The 20405-nt window shown below is 43.2% G+C and overlaps 1 long non-coding RNA gene across 1 annotated transcript; it reads right to left on the bottom strand.

Annotated features, from left to right (window-relative positions):
• Positions 1-870: 870 nt before the first annotated feature.
• On the bottom strand, positions 871-20022 carry LOC105722347 (uncharacterized). Its single transcript, XR_001108553.2, has 4 exons — positions 19741-20022; positions 15899-15976; positions 8458-8601; positions 871-1535 (listed from the first exon to the last, which is right to left on the bottom strand). It is a non-coding gene; the product is annotated as an uncharacterized LOC105722347 (long non-coding RNA).
• Between the last annotated feature and the right edge of the window lie 383 nt (positions 20023-20405).

Here is a 20405-nt window from a genome sequence, read left to right as displayed (position 1 = left end):
AATACTGATGAGCAGCATGCAGAGTGGGGAGGGGGGTGGGGACAGGAGGCTGGCAGTGGAGTAAGCTGGGGTCAGAAGTCCTGGGGGCAGGCCTGGCCTTGAATTACCGAGGCTTTTCCTCAGTGTTATATGTGGGAAGAACGAAAGAAAAGAGACAGGGAGCGTAGGTTTTAAAAAAAAAAAAAAAAAAAAAAAAAAAACAAGCTTATGAACCCATTCAGTCTACACTCACTTTAGCCAATGTGGTTTATTTTGGTTCACTCAGATTAATACTTAGGCATCAGGCTTTGTTCACAACACTCAGCTTTGACAACAGTCTTTTTTTTTTTTTTTTTTTTTGGAGACAGAGTCTCACTTGGTCACCAGGGGCCAGGCTGGAGTGCAGTGGCGCGACCTCAGCTCACTGCAACCTCTGCCTCCTGGGTTCAAGCAATTCTCCTGCCTCAGCCTCCCGAGGAGCTGGGACTACAGGCACGCACCACCATGCCCAGCTAATTTTTTTGTATTTTTAGTAGAGACGGGGTTTCACTATCTTGGCCAGGATGGTCTCGATATCTTGACCTCGTGATCCGCCCGCCTCAGCCTCCCAAAGTGCCTGGATTACAGGCGTGAGCCATCACGCCCGGCCAACAACAGTCTTTTTTATTATTATTATTATTATTGTTATTTTATTTTTATTTTTTATTTTTTTCAAGACTAAGTATTTTATAACTTTCACCAGCAACCAATATAGTAATGGAAATTGAAATTGATGGCAACTCAAAGCAACTTGTTCACATTATGGTGCAGCTAAGACATCCAAACCCAGAAAGCTTTTCGTTCAAGATTGCTTCAGTGGTGTACATCTAGGGAATAAATCCTTTAAGTATGCTGATAGCTCCTTGAATGCTGCTACCTTGGCTTAGGAAATCCAGCATTAGGCAGATTGCCTAATGAAGCTGGGTAAAACCCAGTTAAAACAGCAAACTCTCAGGGCTTACTTCCTTGTGCCCAGGTAGACCCACCCAAAAGCATGATTTACAGTAAGGCTTAAAAAATGAGCTGAAGACTAAAATGACAGTATGCAAACTTCAACAGCCAAGCTGTCCAAGGGCTTGGAAAATTCACCTTCTAATGTTCAAGACAGATTCCACTTATATATACCATGTTCTTTACTCAGACCTATAACTTCAGTTTGGAAGTGAGCAGGAACATCTAGTTTTCCTGAAATTCCCCTTGGGCTGTAGAGAGAAGGTGCGGGCCCTTTGAGCCCAAAAGCAGGTTATTGGTAATAGCACCTCTCAGCTTCTAAGGCTTTTCAATGGTAAATAGCAACAAACTGCTCTGTAAGATAGAAGCAGACTCTCAGCAGGACTACCTGTATTCACCCTGGGAGGCATTTGAATTCCTCAGGATAGACTGTGAGATGCTGGAGCATTACTGTAACGTTGGCTTTGCTGAAAGATGGGTCTTGTCCCATTTCTTCACCAGTAAGCTCTTGTGGGCTGAACATTGTAATGATAGAATTCTTTTCGACTCAAATGTGCGCATAAACCCTGCAAACAAGAGCCCAAGACGACATTATGTCCGTACAGGGTATTTCAAAAACACTATTTTCTAAAGCGACGGCTAAGTAGGAGGTTTGCAGCAGTCTTTTTTAAACAAGAGGGTGGGTCAGGCACTGTGGCTCACACCTGAAATCCCAACACTTTGGGAGGCCAAAGTGGGCTGATCACTTGAGGCCAGGAGTTCAAGACCAGCCTGGCAAACATGGCGAAACCCCATCTCCACAAAAATTAGATGTGGTAGTGTTGTGCCTATAATCCCAGCTACTCAGGAGGCTGAGGCAAGAAAATCACTTGAATCTGGGAGGCAGAGGTTGCAGTGAGCCGAGATTGCGCCATTGCACTCCAGCCTGGGCGACACAGAGAGACTGTCTCAAAAAAATAAATAAATAAAACAAGAGGGTGGTGGGCTCTAGAGAGTTCAACTGATGCTGGCTATTGTCTGGTAAAAGTCACAGTAATTCTAACTCCTTTTGCCTGGACTTGATTTTCTCATAGCTCAGCAGCCTTTGCTGTCAATCTGGTCTAGGAAAAGCATAGTATGCACAATTTACTCTCTGCAGCACTGCAGACACCGAATTCAAATATTATGAAACGCTCACATCTATAGAAAGAAAGCTGGGCTTTCTAGGGAAGAAGGGAAAGTGTTTTCATTGGCTTGCTGAGTTTGGGCTAGTGCAGGGGGAGGGATCCAGTGTTTATTTGCAGAGTATGGAATGCTAAGGCCTGAAGAGGTGGCATGTGCTGTTGAATTCCAGCTCCAGCGAGGTGTGCCGTGGCATTGGGTAAGTTCTTGGCCTTCCCTGAGCCTGTTGGCTCGCCTATGAATGTGGACATATTTATACCTACCAGGTGTGTTGACAAGGTTAAATGACAAAGAATATAGGCCCCACCCATAGCACATACTCAACGTTAATATTTTCCTGCTTCACAATAACTCAATCATCTGGGGTAACTTCAAAATGTAGAGGTGGAGCTGTGCCACAACAGTGCTGGAGGACAGAGAGCCAGCTGGGCTTGACTTGCTCCTCTCTGGGATCTTGCTGTCCTTCCTGACCTTCCTGGCTGAGATCCACCATTGTATTCACTCCCCTAGTCACCAGATATGTCAGGCGCTCTGCTAGGCAGCAGGGATTCAAGAGCAGAACGGGACCTGGCCTCTGGTTCTGCTGAGCTGCAGTCCCACCTCCCTCCTTTCCTTGACGCTTTGTTCTATGCTTGGCTATGCAAAAAGATGCTCAGTCTCAATTGACAGTGGGTTCGGGAGGTGGGGAGAGTGGTAATATTTTGAGAAATCAAGTGAGAAAATGGTTAAAATGGTAATTATTATGTGATTATATTTCCCAGAATAAAAAAATAAAGAAAAGATAAAGCACCCTTCATAGGTATGCATGTAGTTATTACGTAAAGCCCTCTGCCCTTAGATCATATAAAAAATTAAATTCAAGTCTGAGGGAAGAAAATCTTTGAAGTAGCATTTAAGAGGGTTAAACTTTTTTTTTTTTTAGAGATGGGGCTTCACCTTGTTGGTCAGGGTGGTTTGAACTCCTGACCTCAGGTGATCCACCCACCTCGGCCTCCCAAAGTGCTGGGATTGCAGGCATGAGCCACCATGCCCAACCTTAAGAGGGTTAAACTTTAATAGTCAAGTGGCGCCATAATGTAACTCAGAAATTGTAAGTGAAAAGTCTAATCTCTTACTAAAAATATGGGAAAGCCAACAATTTTGCCTTGAGAAAACGTTAAAATCAGAAGGTCATTTGAGGTAATGAAAATTGATTTTGGTGATATTTGTGCAATACTGAATATATTTAAAACCACTGAGTTGTACATATTTTTTTTTTTTTGAAATGGAGTCTCTGTCACTCAGGCTGGAAGGCAGTGGCACGATCTCGGCTCACTACAACCTTCGGCTCCCGACTTCAAGCGATTCTCCTGCGTCAGCCTCCCTAGTAGCTGGGATTACAAGCATGTGCCAACATGCCCAGCTAATTTTTGTATTTTTAGTAGAGACAGGGTTTCGCCATGTTAGTCAGGCTGGTCTTGAACTCCTGACCTTCTTAAGTAATCCACCCGCCTCGGCCTCCCAAAGTGCTGGGACTCCAGGCGTGAGCCACCGCACCCAGCTTAGTTGTACATTTTAAGAAGAGGGGCTGGGTGCGGTGGCTCATGCCACTGCACTTTGTAATCCCAGTACTTTGGAAGGCCAAGGCGGGCAAATCACAAGGTCAGGAGGTCGAGACCATCCTGGCTAACACGGTGAAACCCCGTCTCAAAAAAAAAAAGGAAAAGGAATTGTATGGTATGTGGATTTGATCTCAATAAAGTCGTTACTCCCCAAAATTGAAAAAGTAAGATGCAACGGCCTATAATTGGCAATAATTCAATCATGCTTATTGAATGAGTGAGAAAATGAATGTATGGCAAAAGATAGCTATTCATTCATGAAACAAAACTGCAGTGTGAGTTCCTTTTGACTTTGAGGAGACTTCAACTCAACTACCTCAACTACCTGGAGGACTTTTAAGGATGAATTTATTGGAAGAGGGTCACAAATATTAACTCAATGCACCAGGTTTTGTGTTTTGAATTATTCTTGTTTCTTTTGATGTTTTTTTAAAATGAGACTTATGCTTCTAAAAGTGTGTCCAGAGTTTTTTTGAAAGGCAGTTTTTAAATGCCTACCTACCCAGTGCCATAAAATGCTCTTTCTTGATTAAGCTAATATTACTGGATTTATCAATGTTTCAAAGTTTGTGACTATCTATAAAACAAAGTTTGAATCTGAATTAACTCACAAGTTGTTCTGATGGCTCATAAATTTATGTTAGTAAAATACTTTTGCCTCCCAGAATAAAACCAGGCCAGGTAAGGTGGCTGATGCCTGTAATCCCAGCTCTTTGGGAGGCTGAGCTGGGAGGATTGCTTAAGGCCATGAGTTCGAGACCAGCCTGGGCAACATAGTGAAGTCCTGTCTCTCCAAAAAAAAAAATTAAAAATTAAAAATTAGCCAGGCATGGTGGCATGTGCCTGTAGTCCCAGCTACTCAGGAGGCAGAGGTGGGAGTGGCATTTGAGCCCAGAAGTTCAAGGCTGCAGTGAGCCATGATTGTGCCACTGCATTCTAGCTTGTGCAACAGAGTGAGACACTGTCTCTAAAAATAAAATTTAGATTTAAAAAAGAAGAATAAGCCAGGCATGGTGGCTCATGCCTCTAATCCCAGCACTTTGGGAGGCTAAGGCAGGTGGATGGTCTGAGATCAGGAGTTTGAGACCAGCCTGGTCAACACAGTGAAATGCCATCTCTACTAAAAATACAAAAATTAGCTGGGCATGGTGGCAGGCACCTGTAATCTCAGCTACTCAGGAGGCTGAGGCAGCAGAATCATAGTTTGAACCTGGGAGGCAGAGGTTGCAGTGAGCCAAGATTACACCATTGCACTCCAGCCTGGGCTACAAGAGCGAAACTCTATCTCAAAAAAAAAAAAAAAAAGATTAAAATATAGGTAAGTATAACGAGGGATAAGACACTACAGTTTCTGCAAAGCTAAGAAGACTAAACTAAAGCAACTTGGGGAGATATCAAGCTATAAGTAAATGCTTAGAAACACAGTGTGCTGTACATGTAGTACTGTACTACTTCAATCATTACCTTTGTTAAGGGCTACTTATATAAAGGCACAACAGAGAAGTCAAAAAAACAAAACAAAACAAAACAAAAACCTGTCTCCCAAAGGACAGAAAATTGTCTTCTTAATTAGGAACATTTTCTTTAATTATAAACCTTTTTGAATCCTCAAAAAAAAAGTTCATAGATTTTGGTACTATTGAGAACCTGTCACAACCAAAGTTCAGCTCACTCTTTGAAGAGCCCTCTTTATTCCTTATCTTCCTCTCTTTCTCAGCCATTTCCCACATTGTTTTCAAGCTGTATGTCTTGTCTTTTCTTGCTGAGTTCCCAAATCGTGATCATCGCTTAGTATTTGACTTGAGACTCTGTTAAGGATAGGGTCCTGCCTCCTGAAGCTCAGAGAATGGCAGGCTCAGGTTTTGGCGTGTGGTTCCCAGCAAGGGTGCTGAAGACAGGCAGCTCTTCCCTGGCATTCTGCCCTAGCACGGAGTGCACCATAGGTCCTATGAATGGCTGTCCTGTGAACAACGAGAGGACAGAAGGGAGCTGTGCAGGCTTCCTTCCAGCTGCAGACGCCAAAGCACACAGAGGGCCTGCTGACTGCAGCTGGGGAGTCCTGAAATGGCCTTGCATTTATGTGAAGTGCCCATCCAAGCCATGATCCAGAACAGTGCCATTATAAGGACACCTGAGATTGTCTCATTAACTACAGCACAGCCTCTCGTCAGTGTCTCTCATCCCACTCTGCTGAGCTCTGAGCAATATTTAAATGAATTGGAGGCAGGCCAGGAGTTATTTTCCCTTCCCCTTTTCTCTGTTTTCTGACTTATTCTCCCAGGGCTGTCTGTTCTTATGACACAGTTTTCACAGCCAAAGGTCAGTATATTTCTTTTCAAAAGTCTTGTAGATCCTCCCCACTCCTGGCATCCTTTCACCTTCTTGTGAATGATGAAGGTGAAATAGAAAAGGTGAACCTTTTGAGAAGGAGGAAACACAATTTCTCTTCTTCTCTGCCAGACATGTCTTTTCATTTCCTTGCTGCCACACTGTGGCAGCAGATTTGCCCTTAAGTTGCAATCAATGTTAAGCCAAAGCAAAGCTATGGTAAAATGCTAATAGACTGTTGGGCTCTGGGACATTGTCAGAGGGAGGGTGGGAGTAGACTCAAGAAAAAGGGAAATCAGGGGCTGGGCATGCTGGCTCACGTCTTGTAATCCTAGGACTTTGGGAGGCCAAGGTGGGCAGATCACCTGAGGTCAAGGGTTCGAGATCAGCCTAGCCAACATGGCAAAACCCCTCCACTAAAAAAATACAAACATTAGCTGGGTGTGGTGGCACATGCCTATAATCCCAGCTGCTTGGGAGGCTGAGGCAAAAGAATGGCCTGAACACAGGAGTCGGAGATTGCAGTGAGCTGAGATCACACCACTGCACTCCAGCCTAGGTGACAGAGTGAGACTGTGTCTCAAATAAAAAAAAAAAAAAGCAATCAGGGAATAATAAAAGCTGCCACTTGTAAAAATACATATTGTGTGCACAGGCATTGTGCTAGATACTAGAGATTCATTGATAAGTTAGGTAAAGGTGATATTCATCTGAGAACTCCATTTTTCAGTTAATAGATGCCCTGTTCACAGTAGGGACTCAACATCATTGGATTAAAATGTTTACTAGTAGGTTGAATGTCAGCAATGTTTGCTCTAGATTCTCCTGCTTGTGTGTGCAATAGTTCAAGAGATAAGAAATTCCTTTGGACAGTAATACCATGGATCTAGCCTTTTAATGAAGAATATCCAAAGTACTCCTGGCAGAGAAACTGGCAATCAGTTTGGGTGGTAGAGCATAACTATCCTACCTCTAGATGCAGTGGTTCAGAAACCATAAGCAAATATAAAACGTTGTTACACTTAGCACTACCTCAACTAAGCCCTCTAACTGTTCAAAGATGACATCCACTTCAGGAAGAAGTTATGAGGCCTGTTTGATGGAGAGTGAATATTTTACACATCCAGATTTGTTCAGTTGGTGCCTCCATATTTCAGTTAACAGAGAGGCTGACCTTGCACGTGATAGCTACTCAGACAGCTCTTAAGTGGAAATGTTTGCTAAGCCTGCCTGATAAATTGTTTAGGTTTTGGTATTTCATGATAAATATGCCCATAGTTTAAGAAATCCCCATTAACATTAATGCCCTGGATCCAGACTAGTAAGGATAAACAAATTTTCTTTCTTAAACTCAATTTGTTTTCTTTTTTTTTTCTGAGACAGAGTTTTGCTCTTATTGTCCAGGCTGGAGTGCAATGGCGCTATCTCAACTCACTGCAACCTCCGCCTCCCAGGTTCAAGCGATTCTCCTGCCTCAGCCTCCCAAGTAGCTGAGATTACAGGCATCCACATCCAGCCAATTTTGCATTTTTAGTAAAGACGGGGTTTCTCCATATTTGTCAGGCTGGTCTCGAACTCCTGACCTCAGGTGATCCGCCCGCCTTGACCTCCCAGAGTGCTGGGATTGCAAACATGAGCCACTGCACCCGGCCTTGAATTCAATTTCTTTAAAACATTGCTCAAAATCAAGTTTTATGGCAAATTTCATCACTTAGTCTAAAACTTAACTCTTATTTTTGTCATGTTATATGTTATCTGATCAGATGATAATGGCCCCAAACAAAGCCATAACATCAGCATGGCCAGATATTTTTCTTACTCACTCTTATGGTGCTTTAAGACCACAACATCTTATAGTGGAGAAATTTGCCATGTTTTTCTGCCTCTTTATGACCCTGACTCAATCATTGAGGAGGCAGCCAATCTTTTCAGGTATTTGAATGTTCTGGGGCCTCAAGGAATCCATTTACTAAATTATAAACCCCCCAACTCAAAGTTCCTGAAAAGGCAGGAGGGTGGGGTGGGAAAAGCAAGCTCCTCACTGCAGAGCAGCTTGGGGCAGCACTGTGGCTGACAGCACATGTCTGGAGTCAGACCCATCTACATCCCAGGACCACTACCTACTTGAGCAAACCATGCATTATTTTTGTGCCTCTCTTTCCTCACCTGAAAAACGCAGACTGTCAGGCTGATGATATGATAAAAATTAGTGCCAGTCTCAGTGGCTCACATCTATAATCCAGCACTTGGGAGGTCAAGGTGGGAGGACCGCTTGAGGCCAGGAGTTCAAGACCAGCCTGGGCAACATAGCAAGACCTTGTCTCTAAAAAAAATGACAGGGTCATGCCTGGATGATGGGGGTCACGCCTGGGTCATAATAGTGTGTGGTTGTGCATACCTGTAGTCCCAGCTACTTAGGAGGCTGAGGCAGATGATTACTTGAACCCAGGAGCTCAAGGCTGCAGTGAGCTGTCATCATACCACTGCACTCCAGCCTGAGTGAAAGAGCGAGACCCTTCAGCATGGTCGACAGAGCGAGATCCTGTCTCAACAAAGAAAAATAAATAAATAAATATTAGATATCTGATGGGTTAGCTTATGAAAAGCATTCAATAAATTACCATTAATAGCATCACTCCAGGAAAAGTCACTTCTCTGGGCTTCCATTTTCACATGTGAATTGGAAAGTTTAGGCAATCGTGTCTAAAGCCTACTTCAGCTACAATCAAAGTCTCTAGTTATAAACACAACTACAAGCAAAGAGCTGATAGACGTTGCTTTTTCTCTATTTTAAAAATTAGCCAGACATGGTGGCACGCACATATAGGCAGGAGGATCACTTGAGCCCGGGAGGTCAAGGCTGCAGTGAGCTACGATAGCACCACTGCACTACAGCCTGGGGGAAAGAGTGAGACCCTATCTCAAAATGCAAACAAAAAATACATAAACAGCAATGCATAGTATCAATACTTTCTTAACTTCGTGATTTTAAATGCTCTCTCTTAAGTAATCCACTGATAGAAGATGTTTTTTCTGCTCCTTGATGCTTGTAATCAGTCAGTGCTGCATTAGTTTATGGCTGCCATAACAAAATACTACAGACTGGGTGACTGAATCAACAGAAATTTATTCTCTCACAGTTCTAGAGGCTGGAAGTCCAAGATCCAGGTGTCAGCAGGAGTGGTTTCTCCTGAGGCCTCTCTCCTGGGCCTGCAGATGGCCATCTTCTCCCTGTGTCTTCACATGGGCTTCCTACTATGTGCATCTATGTCTTAATTTCTTTTTATAAGAACACCAGTTACATTAGATTAGGGCCCACCCAAATGGCCTCGTTTAACATACCTCATTAAAGGCCCTTTACAAATACAGTCACATTCTAAAGTACTGGGAAGTAAGACTTCGACATATGAGCTTCTGCAGGGGACATAATTCATCCTCTAATAAGTGCTCTCCAATAGCACAGTCTACACTTAGATTGTAGCCAGGCTTGGTGGCTCACGCTTGTAATCCCAGCACTTCAGGAGGCTGACGCAGGTCAGGAGATTGAGACCATCCTGGCTAACATGGTGAAACCCCGTTTCTACTAAAAATACAAAAAAATTAGCTGGGCATGGTGGCATGTGCCTGTAGTCCCAGCTACTTGGGAGGCTGAGGCAGAAGAATCGCTTGAACCTGAGAGGCAGAGGTTGCAGTGAACCAAGATTGTAAAACTGCACTCCAGGCTGGGTGACAGAGCAAGACTCCTTCTCAAAATAAACAAACAAACAAACAAATAAATAAATGCATCCTATAGATTCATATATGTAGTACAGGTTAAGTAGCCCTTAACCAAAATGCTTGGAACCCAAATTGTATAAATTTTGGATATTTTTGGATTTTGGAATATTTGGATATAAATAATGAGATATTGTGGTGATGGGACCCAAGTCTAAATATTAAATTCATTTATTGGACCACCTGTGGCTGTTCAGCATTACCATCATTCTGAATGTAAATGACACTGAATATATATGCTACCTGTAGCCATCATTTTCTTATACTTATTCACACGTAAGTACCTAAAAATAGTTAAAAAAAAAAAAAAAAAGGTACTATAAGTTACTATTAATACAGTAAAAGAGGTTGGGTGTGGTGGCTCATGCTTGTAATCTCAGTACTTTGGGAGGCCGAGGCAGGCACATCACCTGAGTTTGAGACCAGCCAAAATAGTAAAAACCTGTCTCTACTAAAATTGCAACAAAAATAAATAAATTAGTCTGGGCCAGGCATGGTGGCTCATGCCTGTAATCCCAGCACTTTGGGAGGCTGAGGTGGGAGGATCACTTCAGGTCACAAGTTTGCGACCAGCCTTACCAACATGGTAAAACCCTGTTTCTACTAAAAAAATACACAGACACATAAAAATCAGCTGGGCGTGGTGGCAGAGGCCTGTAATCCCAGCTACTTGGGAGGCTGCAGCAGGAGAATTACTTCAACCTGGGAGGCAGAGGTTGGTGTGGTGGTGTGTGGCTGTAATCCCAGCTACTCAGGAAGCTGAGGCATGAGAATTGCTTGACCTGAGAGGAAGAGGTTGCAGTGAGCCAAGATTGTGCCACTGTACTCCAGCCTGGGCAACAGAGCAAGACTCTGTCAAAAAAAAAAAAAAACAACCAAAACCCCAAAACAGTAAAAAAAAAATAATATGTTCAGGGTAACTTGTGGCTTCGTGTTGATGCTCAAAAAGTTTTGAATATTGGAGCATTTCAAATTTTATTTTATTTTATTAATTTAGTTTTTTGAGATGGAGTCTTGCTCTGTCACCCAGGCCAGAGTGCAGTGGCCCAATCTTGGCTCACTGCAACCTCTGCCTCCCAGGTTCAAGCGATTCTCCTGCCTCAGCTTCCCAAGTAGCTGGAGTTGCAGGCATCTACCATCATGCCCAGCTAATTTTTCTATTTTTAGTAGAGACAGGGTTTCACCATGTTAGCCAAGCTGGACTCAAACTACTGACATCAGATGATCCTCCCATCTCAGCCTCCCAAAGTGCTAGGATTACAGGCAGGAGCTACCATGCCTAGCCCAAATTTAAAATTTTTGGATTAGGGATGCTCAACCTGTATTTAAATTATAATTTACTTATTTAAATTCTGTAATTTTTCTTCATAATTTCCCTCTCATTCAAGAATTGGTTAAGAGAAACGTTTTTAAAAAATTCTGGTGTTAAGTGTGCTTTTATTTTCTGATTTGTTATTAATTCTGAATTATATTGTATTGTAGTCATAGAGTGTGTTATGAAATTTATGCTTTTTAGTGACATCATACATGATCTTTTTTTGTGATCATTCTATTTGCACTTGAAATCTATTATGGGGCTGTAAAGTTAAATATATATCCATAAACTTTGCCTTATTGATTTTTTCGTTTAGATTGTCTATGTCCTCACTCACGTTTAGGCCACCTTGGTCTGTCTTCTAAGACTGACGTGTTAAAGCATGCTGTCGTTAGTGTGCTTGTTTCTCCTTGCATTTCCTGTTCTTTTTCCTTCCAAAGGTGCTCGTTGTTGGTAATTGTGGCTTTTACTTTAAAACATGTACTTCTTCATATTTGATGCATTTTGGCTTAAGTTCTACTTTGATATTTAAGACCACAGCACAGTCCAGGAACAATGGCTCACGCCTATAATCCCAGAACCTTGAGAGGCCGAGGCAGGTGGATCACTTGAGCCCAGGAGTTCGAGACCAGCCTGGGCAACATGGCGGTAAAACCCCATCTCTACAAAAAAATACAAAAACTAATCGTAGCCAGACATAGTTGTGCTTGCCTATAGTCCCAGCTATTTGGGAGGCTGAGGCAGGAGGATCACTTGAGCCTGGGAGGTTGAGGCTGCAGTGAGCCATCACTGTATCATTGCACTCCAGCCTGAGTAACAGAGTGAGACCCTGTTCCCCCCATCCTCCCCAAAAAAGCCACAGCACTCATTTTCTTTTGTTTTCATTTCCCTATTCTTTTATTTTTAGCCTTTTTCTTACATACAGAATATAGTTGGTCTTGTTTTGTAGCCAAATTGGAAATATTTTCATTTCATAGATTAAGCCCATTACCATTTATTTTGTATTAAAATTTTACTGTGTAAATAATTATTTGCTGTGTTTCCGCCCATGTGATGTGTTTTCTTTGCTCTATTTTTAAATTTTCTTTTGGCATTTAGAAATCTTTGTATTTTTAAGGCAATTCCTTGATATCTTCACACGTTTCTTCCATTTTTTTCTATAATATATAGGAGGTTATCTTTTATTATTTTTGAATTTTTGAATCAAAAAATTTATTTTTGATTAAATGATATAAAATTTGAAAGCTACAAAGGAACACATACTCTTATACTTCAGTTATTTACTTCTCCCCAGAGGTCTTGGTGTATCCTTCCACAGATATTCATTGAACACATGAATATAAGAGCATGTATGGGTACATTTATACATTTTAAATTTTTTACACAAGTATGGCCATATTTACATAATATGTGCTTTGCCTATTCATCCTGTGTGCACAATACACATGCTGTACACACAAACCTGCACCTTTTTTGACTGTACATGTTAGGGTGTGGTACCAAGTGAGCACGTGTAGAGCTGCCTCATTCTTTTTTTTTTTTTTTTTTTGAGACGGAGTCTCGCTCTTGTTACCCAGTCTGGAGTGCAATGGTGCGATCTCGGCTCACCGCAACCTCCGCCTCCTGGGTTCAAGCAATTCTCCTGCCTCAGCCTCCTGAGTAGCTGGGATTACAGGCATGCGCCACCATGCCCAGCTAATTTTTTGTATTTTTAGTAGAGACGGGGTTTCACCATGTTGACCAGGATGGTCTCGATCTCTTGACCTCGTGATCCACCCGCCTCGGCCTCCCAAAGTGCTGGGATTACAGGCGTGAGCCACCGCGCCCGGCTAGAGCTGCCTCATTCTTTCTGAGGATTGCAGTCTTCCATTGCCTGGGCATACCACAATTTATTTAACTAATGCACTAATGCTGGAAAGCAGTTTCCAGTCTTTTGCTATTACAAACAATATTACAGAAAGTTTATTTGAATATATTTATCATTCTACACATGCGGGAGTTTAAATGTACCTTAAATTCCTAGAAGCGGCACACCTTTTAGAATGACTCAAATTCAAAACCCTGACAACACCAGATGGCTATGAGTATGTGGAGCAACGGGAACTCTCATTCATTACTGGTGGAATCCAAAATGGTACAGACACTTTGGAAGACAGTTTGTTTCTTATAAAATTAAACACACACTAACCATACAATCCAGTAACTGCACTCCACATTTCAGCTCCACCCAAATGAGCTGAAAACTCATGCCCGCAAAAAAAACTTGCACAAAGATGTTTATAGCAGCTTTATTCATAATTGCCAGAACTTGAAAGCCACCAAGATGTCCTTCAGTCAGTGAATGGATAAACAAACTGGTACATCCAGACAATGAAATATTATTCAGTACTAAAAAGAAAATTAGTTATCAAGCCACACAAAGACATGGCAATACTTAAGTCCATATGACTAAGTAAAAGAAGCAACTCTTATAAGGCCTACATACTGTATGACTTCAGTTGTTTGACATTCTGGAAAAGAAAAAGCCATAGTGACAGTAGAAAGATTAGTGGTTGCCAGAGGTTAAGAAGAAGGGAATGGGTATAGTACCTCATGCCTGTAATCCCAACACTTTGGGAGGCCGAGGTAAGAGGATCACTTGAGCCCAGTATTTCAAGACCAGCCTGGCCAACATAGATGGGGGTTTATATGCAAGACACCATCATACATATATATGTACACATATATCACACACACATGTATACACACACACAGAAGGGCAGGGTGAATAGGCAGAGCAGGGAGAATATTTAGAGCAGTGTAACTACTCTGTATGATACTCTAAAGGTGGATACGTTTGTTTCCCTTAAAAATAAATAACTTTTTGAGCTCTATTGCACAGCAGGATGACTATAATTAATAATAATGTATCGTATATTTCAAATAGCTAAGAGAGTAAGTTACAAATTTCTCACTACAAAAATAACTGGGGTGATGGAATAGCTTACTTTTAATCATTCCACATTGTATACATATATCAAAACATCACACTGTACCCCATAAATGTATACAATTATGACCTGTCAATTAAAAATAATATCAATTTTTAAAAACAAACAAGTAATAGGCTATGGATATTTTTTGTATTTGTCTGAGTCCAACCTTAGATTTTTTTTTGGACATGGAGTTTTGCTCTTGTTGCCCAGGCTAGAGTCCAATGGCGCGACCTCGGCTCACCGCAACCACCGCCTCCCAGGTTCAAGCAATTCTCCTGCCACAGCCTCCTGAGTAGCTGAGATTACAGGCATGTGCCACCACATCTGGCTAATTTTGTATTTTTAGTAGAGATATGGTTTCTCCATGTTGGTCAGGCTGGTCTTGAACTCCTGATCTCAGATGATCCGCCCGCCTCAGCCTCCCAAATTGCTGGGATTACAGGTGTGAGCCACCATGCCTGGCCCTCAGATTCTGAACATATGAAACAATACTGTATCTAATTTTTTTGCCCATCCACCGTGTATCTAAACATTGTAAAACATGTAGAATCAGGCTTACTGTCTTGTTTGCAGTAGAAGAGTCCTGAGCTATATTTCATTCTGTCGTGCAAGGTTCTTCGTGTAGTCTGAAATCTGGATGGCTGTTGAACATACTTGTGGCAAAATGAAGCTAAGTGTTGTAACAGATGTGATCAGCAAACTGACTATCTAGAGCAGCCTCAGTAACTCAGTTGCTTTTTTGGCCAAACATCAGTAAATAGACAAATACTGAACATCTACTGATGTATTATTCAAGATACTGATGTCAGGACTTTGTATTAGTTTGCTAGGGTTGCCGTAAACCATAACAAAGTACCAGAAACTGGAAGGCTTAAAAGAACAAAACTTTGGCCAGGTAGCTCATGCCTGTAATCCCAGCACTTTGGGAGGCCGAGGCAGGTGGATCACGAGGTCAGGAGTTCAAAACTAGCCTGGCCAAGATGCTGAAACCCCATCTCTACTAAAAATACAAAAATTAGCCAGGAGTGGTGGTAGGCACCTGTAATCCCAGCTATCCAGGAGGCTGAGGTAGGGAACTGCTTAACCTGGGAGGCAGAGGTTGCAGTAAACCAAAATTACGCCACTGCACTCCAGCCTGGGCGATAGAGCAAGATTCTATCTCAAAAAAAAAAAAAGAAAAGAAAAAATTATGACTCACAGTTCTGGAGGCTAGAAGTATGAAATTAAGATATCAGCAGGGCTGCAGGGGAGTTCTTCTGTGTCTCTTCATAGCCTCTGGTGATTTGCTGGCAATCTCTGGCAATCCCCTTGGCTTGCAGCTGCATAACTCCCACCTCTGCCTTCCTCATCACATGGCGTTTTCTCTGTGTGCATCCGTCTTTGCCTAGCTGTCTTATAAGGACACTCTGCTCCAATATGACCTCATCTTATGTGCAATAATTATATCTGCAATGACCCGATTTCCAAATAAGGTCACATTCTGAGGTCCTAGGGAGTTAGGAACTTCAACATATTTTATTTGGGGACACAATTCAAACCATAACAACCTTGTTTGGGCTCTTTTGGGAGAAGGTGAGAAAAATAAATGTAAAAGCTAAAGATACTGAAATCTTCACCTACAGTGCACTCACCTGCCTAAGTCACAGTGCTAAGAGGCTAAGTTACAGCCTCAGCATTCACTGTAAGCACACACTACAGGTGAGTTACCAAAAGCTTCGATCCTAACCTCTTCAGAGAAGTTTAGACAGCACTCCTACCCCATGTGAATTCCGTACCTTTGCTGTGCACACTTCACTGAGCTGCTTGCTTTATCTTCAACCACGGTCCTGACATCCTGTCCTTGACATGATGAGCTGCAGGTTTGAGTTGAAAAAAAAAAAAATGCACCAATAAGGGTCACATGTACCTATAAGGGTTAAATGACACCCCCAATCAGCTTACAAACTCCAACCAGAGAGCCTTTGTTTTGCTTCTTATGCTATCGTGTACCCGTTCCTGCTGCCCACATGGCTCCCTCCCTTGCCACCCTTAGAGGGGGACAAGCACCAGCAGGTAGAATTGCTCTTGAAGTAATCCCAACACTTCTCAAGTTGCATCAAAAGAAGTTCCTTTTGAATTCAATACCTGTTAGCCACTAAACCTATTAAGAGTCTATTCAGAGGCCGGATTTTACCTCTTGGTTTAGTCACACCTCCACCAGGAGCCTTTAGGACTTGAACTTTTGTTTGTTATTCTCTTGGCATTAATACACAGCCCTTTCTTGCTTTACTCTGGTATTTTATCAATCCGGTCACATCTAACTGGCTTGTTTTATTCTTTTCCAAACACACCTTAGAGCATTTTGTTGTTTTTTTTTTGTTTTGTTTTGTTTTGCCTTTTTCAGAGGCCAAGGAACTTTATCCTAATTTCTAAAGAAACAGTGAAAGAGCCGGGTGTGGTGGCTCATGCCTGTAATCCCAGCACTTTGGGAGGCTGAGGTGGGCAGGATTTTGAGACCAGCCTGGCCAATGTGGTGAAACCTCGTCTCTATTAAAAATAAAAATTAGCCAGGCATGGTAGCACCCACCTGTAATCCCAGCTACTCAGGGGGCTGGAGAATCGCTTGAACCTGGGAGGTGGAGGTTGCAGTGAGTTGAGATTGTGCCACTGCACTCCATCCTGGGCAACAAAGTGAGACTCCATTTCAAAAAAAAAAGAGGCCGTGAAAAGTTATTCTTATTTTCAAGTGAGAAAAGAACATCATAGAAAAGCAAAGCAATAATTCATATATATACGAATTATATATGTTATATAAACATACATATATATATTTAGAGTAGGTCATCTTTTCTGTTTTTGTTTTTTGGTGTGGTGAATATATAGGACCTGGTGATCCTTCTGCTAATATTCATTCCCCATTGTACTGTTAAGAGCCATAGCCCTTCTTTTTTTTTTTTTTTTTTTTGAGATGGAGTCTTGCTCTGTCACCCAGGCTGGAGCGCAGTGATGAAAACTCCGCCTCCCGTGTTCAAACCATTCTCCTGCCTTAGCTTCCCAGTAGCTGGGATTAGAGGCACCTGCCACCATGCCCGGCTAATTTTTATGTTTTTAGTAGAGATGGGGTTTCGCCATGTTGGCCAGGCTGGTCTCCAACTACTGACCTCAGGTGATCCAGCTGCCTCAGCCTCCCAAAGTGTTGGGAGTACAGGCTTTTTTTTTTTTTTTTTTTTCTTCTTCTTGAGACAGGGTCTCACTCTGCTGCCCAGACTTGAATGCAGTGGCCTGATCACAGCTCACTGAAGCTTTGACCTCCCAGGCTCGGGGAATCCTTCACTTTAGCCTCCCAAGTATCTGGGACTACAGGCACACACCACCACACCCAGCTAATTTTTACTTTTTTATTTTTTATAGAGGTAGATTCTCCCATTACACAGGCTTAAATTCCTGGCCTCAAATAATCTTCCTACTTCGCCCTCCCAAACTGTTGGAATTATAGGCGTGAGCCACCACACCTGGCCATATTTTGTTTTTTAATCAGCTACACTTGAGTTATTTTTCTGTTGGCTGGAGGCCCTAGAAAGCAATGGCAGAAAAAGCCATAGGGATGCCATGCTGGGGAAGGCAGGAAGGGAAGGCCAGTCTGGTATTTCCTGGCCCTTGCAGCAGCAGGTGTTTTCTGGAAAGTGGGTAAGAGAAAGATGAAGCTTAGGTCTGGGTTAAAATTGTCACTTTCTCTCTAACTGGGAAGGTGATGTTCACTGATGTTTCTTCAGCTGGGCTCAAAGAAGAGGCAGCAGGATGCATGATGAGGAATGATCCCACTGCTTTTCAGAAGTCACTGCATAACATATTTGCTAAAAGGAATATGCCTACTCATAAATATCAGTGGAGTTGATTTCACACTACACCTTCAATTCTAGAACATCCACACTGATGAGAGACTAGCTTAAATTGTAGTCATTCTGGAGGCAGGAAAGTGAGGTGAGGGGGAGATGGGACTCCATGTCCCCTGGGTTTAAGATGTTGGACTTTAGAGGATTACATGCTTACTGCTCACTTCACAAGCAAATTTTTTTTTTTTTTTTTTTAATGAGACGACGTCTCCCTCTGTTGACAGGCTGGAGTACAGTGATGTGATCTCTGCTCACTGCAACCTCCATCTCCTGGCTTCAAGTGATTCTCCTGCCTTAGCCTCTGGAGTAGCTGGGACTACAGGTGTGCACCACCACACCCCACACCCCACACCCAGCTCATTTTTGTATTTTTAGTAGACACGGGGTTTCACCATGTTGGCCAGGATGATCTCGATCTCTTGACCTCAGGTGATCCACCCACCTTGGCCTCCCAAAGTGCTGGGGTTATAGGTGTGAGCCACCGCGTCTGGCCCACAAGCACATTTAAGTGTTGACGTAACCCCACACTTTCTATTATTGATCCTTCCCCCACTTCAATCCTTACCTACCAGGACCATATACTTAAGGCACTCTCCTAGGGGCAAAATTTAAAGATATGCTAAAAAGTCTCAGTAATCAAATAATGCAAACTTTATTTAAATTGAAATTTTTTTTTAAGTCAGATTTTATGAGATTTCTGAAAAGAAATGGGATAGTTTTCATCATGCATCTTGCTAACTCCTCTTTGTTTTTGAGACACAGTCTTGCTGTGTTGCCCAGGCTGGAGTGCAGTGATGTGATCTCAGCTCACTGCAGCCTCCACCTCCTGGATTCAAGCGATTATCCTGCCTCAGCCTCCCAAGTAACTGAGACTACAGCATGCACCACTAAGCCTGGCTAATTTTTGTATTTTTAGTAGAGACAGAGTTTCACCATGTTAGCCAGGCTGGTCTCGAACTCCAGACCTCGGGTGATCCACCCGCCTTGCCTCCCAAAATGTTGGGATTACAGGCATAAGCCACCGCGCCCGCCACTACTCCTTTTTGAGCCCAACTAAAGAAACATCAAGGATTGATACCCTCCCAATGGGAGAAAAAGTAACAATTTTAACCCAAATCTAACCTTCATCTTACTTGCGCTTTCCCATTTTCCAGCTGCCTGCTGTCAGTTTTTGTGCTGGGATTAGGGCGAGAGAGAGGAGAGGCAGGATTGTGAGGCAGGATTGTGAAAGGTCAGGAGTAGATACTGAATTAAAAATTTTGATATTTTGTTCATTATGGATTTTTTCCATTAATTTTAATTTTTAAAAATACTGCACTAGCCAGGCGCGGTGGCTCATGCCTGTAATCCCAGCACTTTGAGAGGCCAAGGTGGGCGAATCACCTGAGGTCGGGAGTTCGAGACCAGCCTGACAAACATGAAAAAACCCCATCTCTATTAAAAATACAGAATTAGCCGGGAGTGGTGGCGCATGCCTGTAATCCGAGCTACTCGGGAGGCAGAGACAGAAAAACTGCTTAAATCCGGGAGAGGCGGAGGTTGCGGTGAGGCAAGATCATGCCATTGCACTCCAGCCTGGGCAACAAGACCGAAACTCTGTCTCAAAAAAAAAAAAAAATTGCACTAAAATGTTTATGTTGATTATTGAGGTTTTTTGTTTTGTGAACCTGTAACATTTGCAACGGAGGCCAGTACCCTGTCCAGGTCCAGGAAAAATACCTACGAGTCTACAAAAATCTACCCACCTTCTTCAACCACGACTCACTGTGCCCCAGGTACAGATTCCCCCAACCATGAAGTCTCTATAAAGTGTCCCAGTTTTAATGTCCTCTCCTGTCTTTCCTTGCACGTGTATTAAGATACATTGCATTCTGATTGGTCTTCTGCCTTCAAATCTCTGCTCTCGTTAAGAAACGATCTCTCCCCTTCTCAAAGTTATACACATTTCACTATTCGCCATCCACCTCCTCCACACGCCGTCCACAGCTGAACTGACTCGCAGCGAAGTCCTCTCAGTAGTCTCTCCGCACCTCAGCCCTGTGCTTGGCAGCGAGACCGGTGACAGGGCCGCTCCAGCCCGGGTCTCCCGGGCCGCGGACCGGCCCCACGCCGTGTCCAGCACTCCCGCCCCATCCTTGTGCCGGCCATCGTGTGGTCGCGTCTGCGCGCTCCGCCGGTCTGCCAGCGTGAGAAAGAGCTCGTGCCGCTTCCAAGTTCAGACCAGAGGGGACGGTGAAGCGCGAAAAAGTTCCCCGCGCGCAGTACGCAGGCGCAGCTGTGCTCCAAGGCTTCCGGGGCCTCATCCCGGGCGCCGCGCCCGGCGCTCCTCCGCTATCGGGCAGTTGGGGGCGCTGCGGGGAGGGCACCCGAGCGGGTGGGGGGCGCTCGAAAGGGTGGCGTACAAGGTCAG

Source organism: Aotus nancymaae, unplaced genomic scaffold (assembly GCF_030222135.1).
Source record: "Aotus nancymaae isolate 86718 unplaced genomic scaffold, 86718_ANA_hifiasm-v0.15.2.pri h1tg000032l_0, whole genome shotgun sequence".
In the NCBI taxonomy this organism is placed as follows: Eukaryota; Metazoa; Chordata; class Mammalia; order Primates; family Aotidae; genus Aotus; species Aotus nancymaae.
This window is presented reverse-complemented; position numbering and strand designations above follow the sequence as displayed.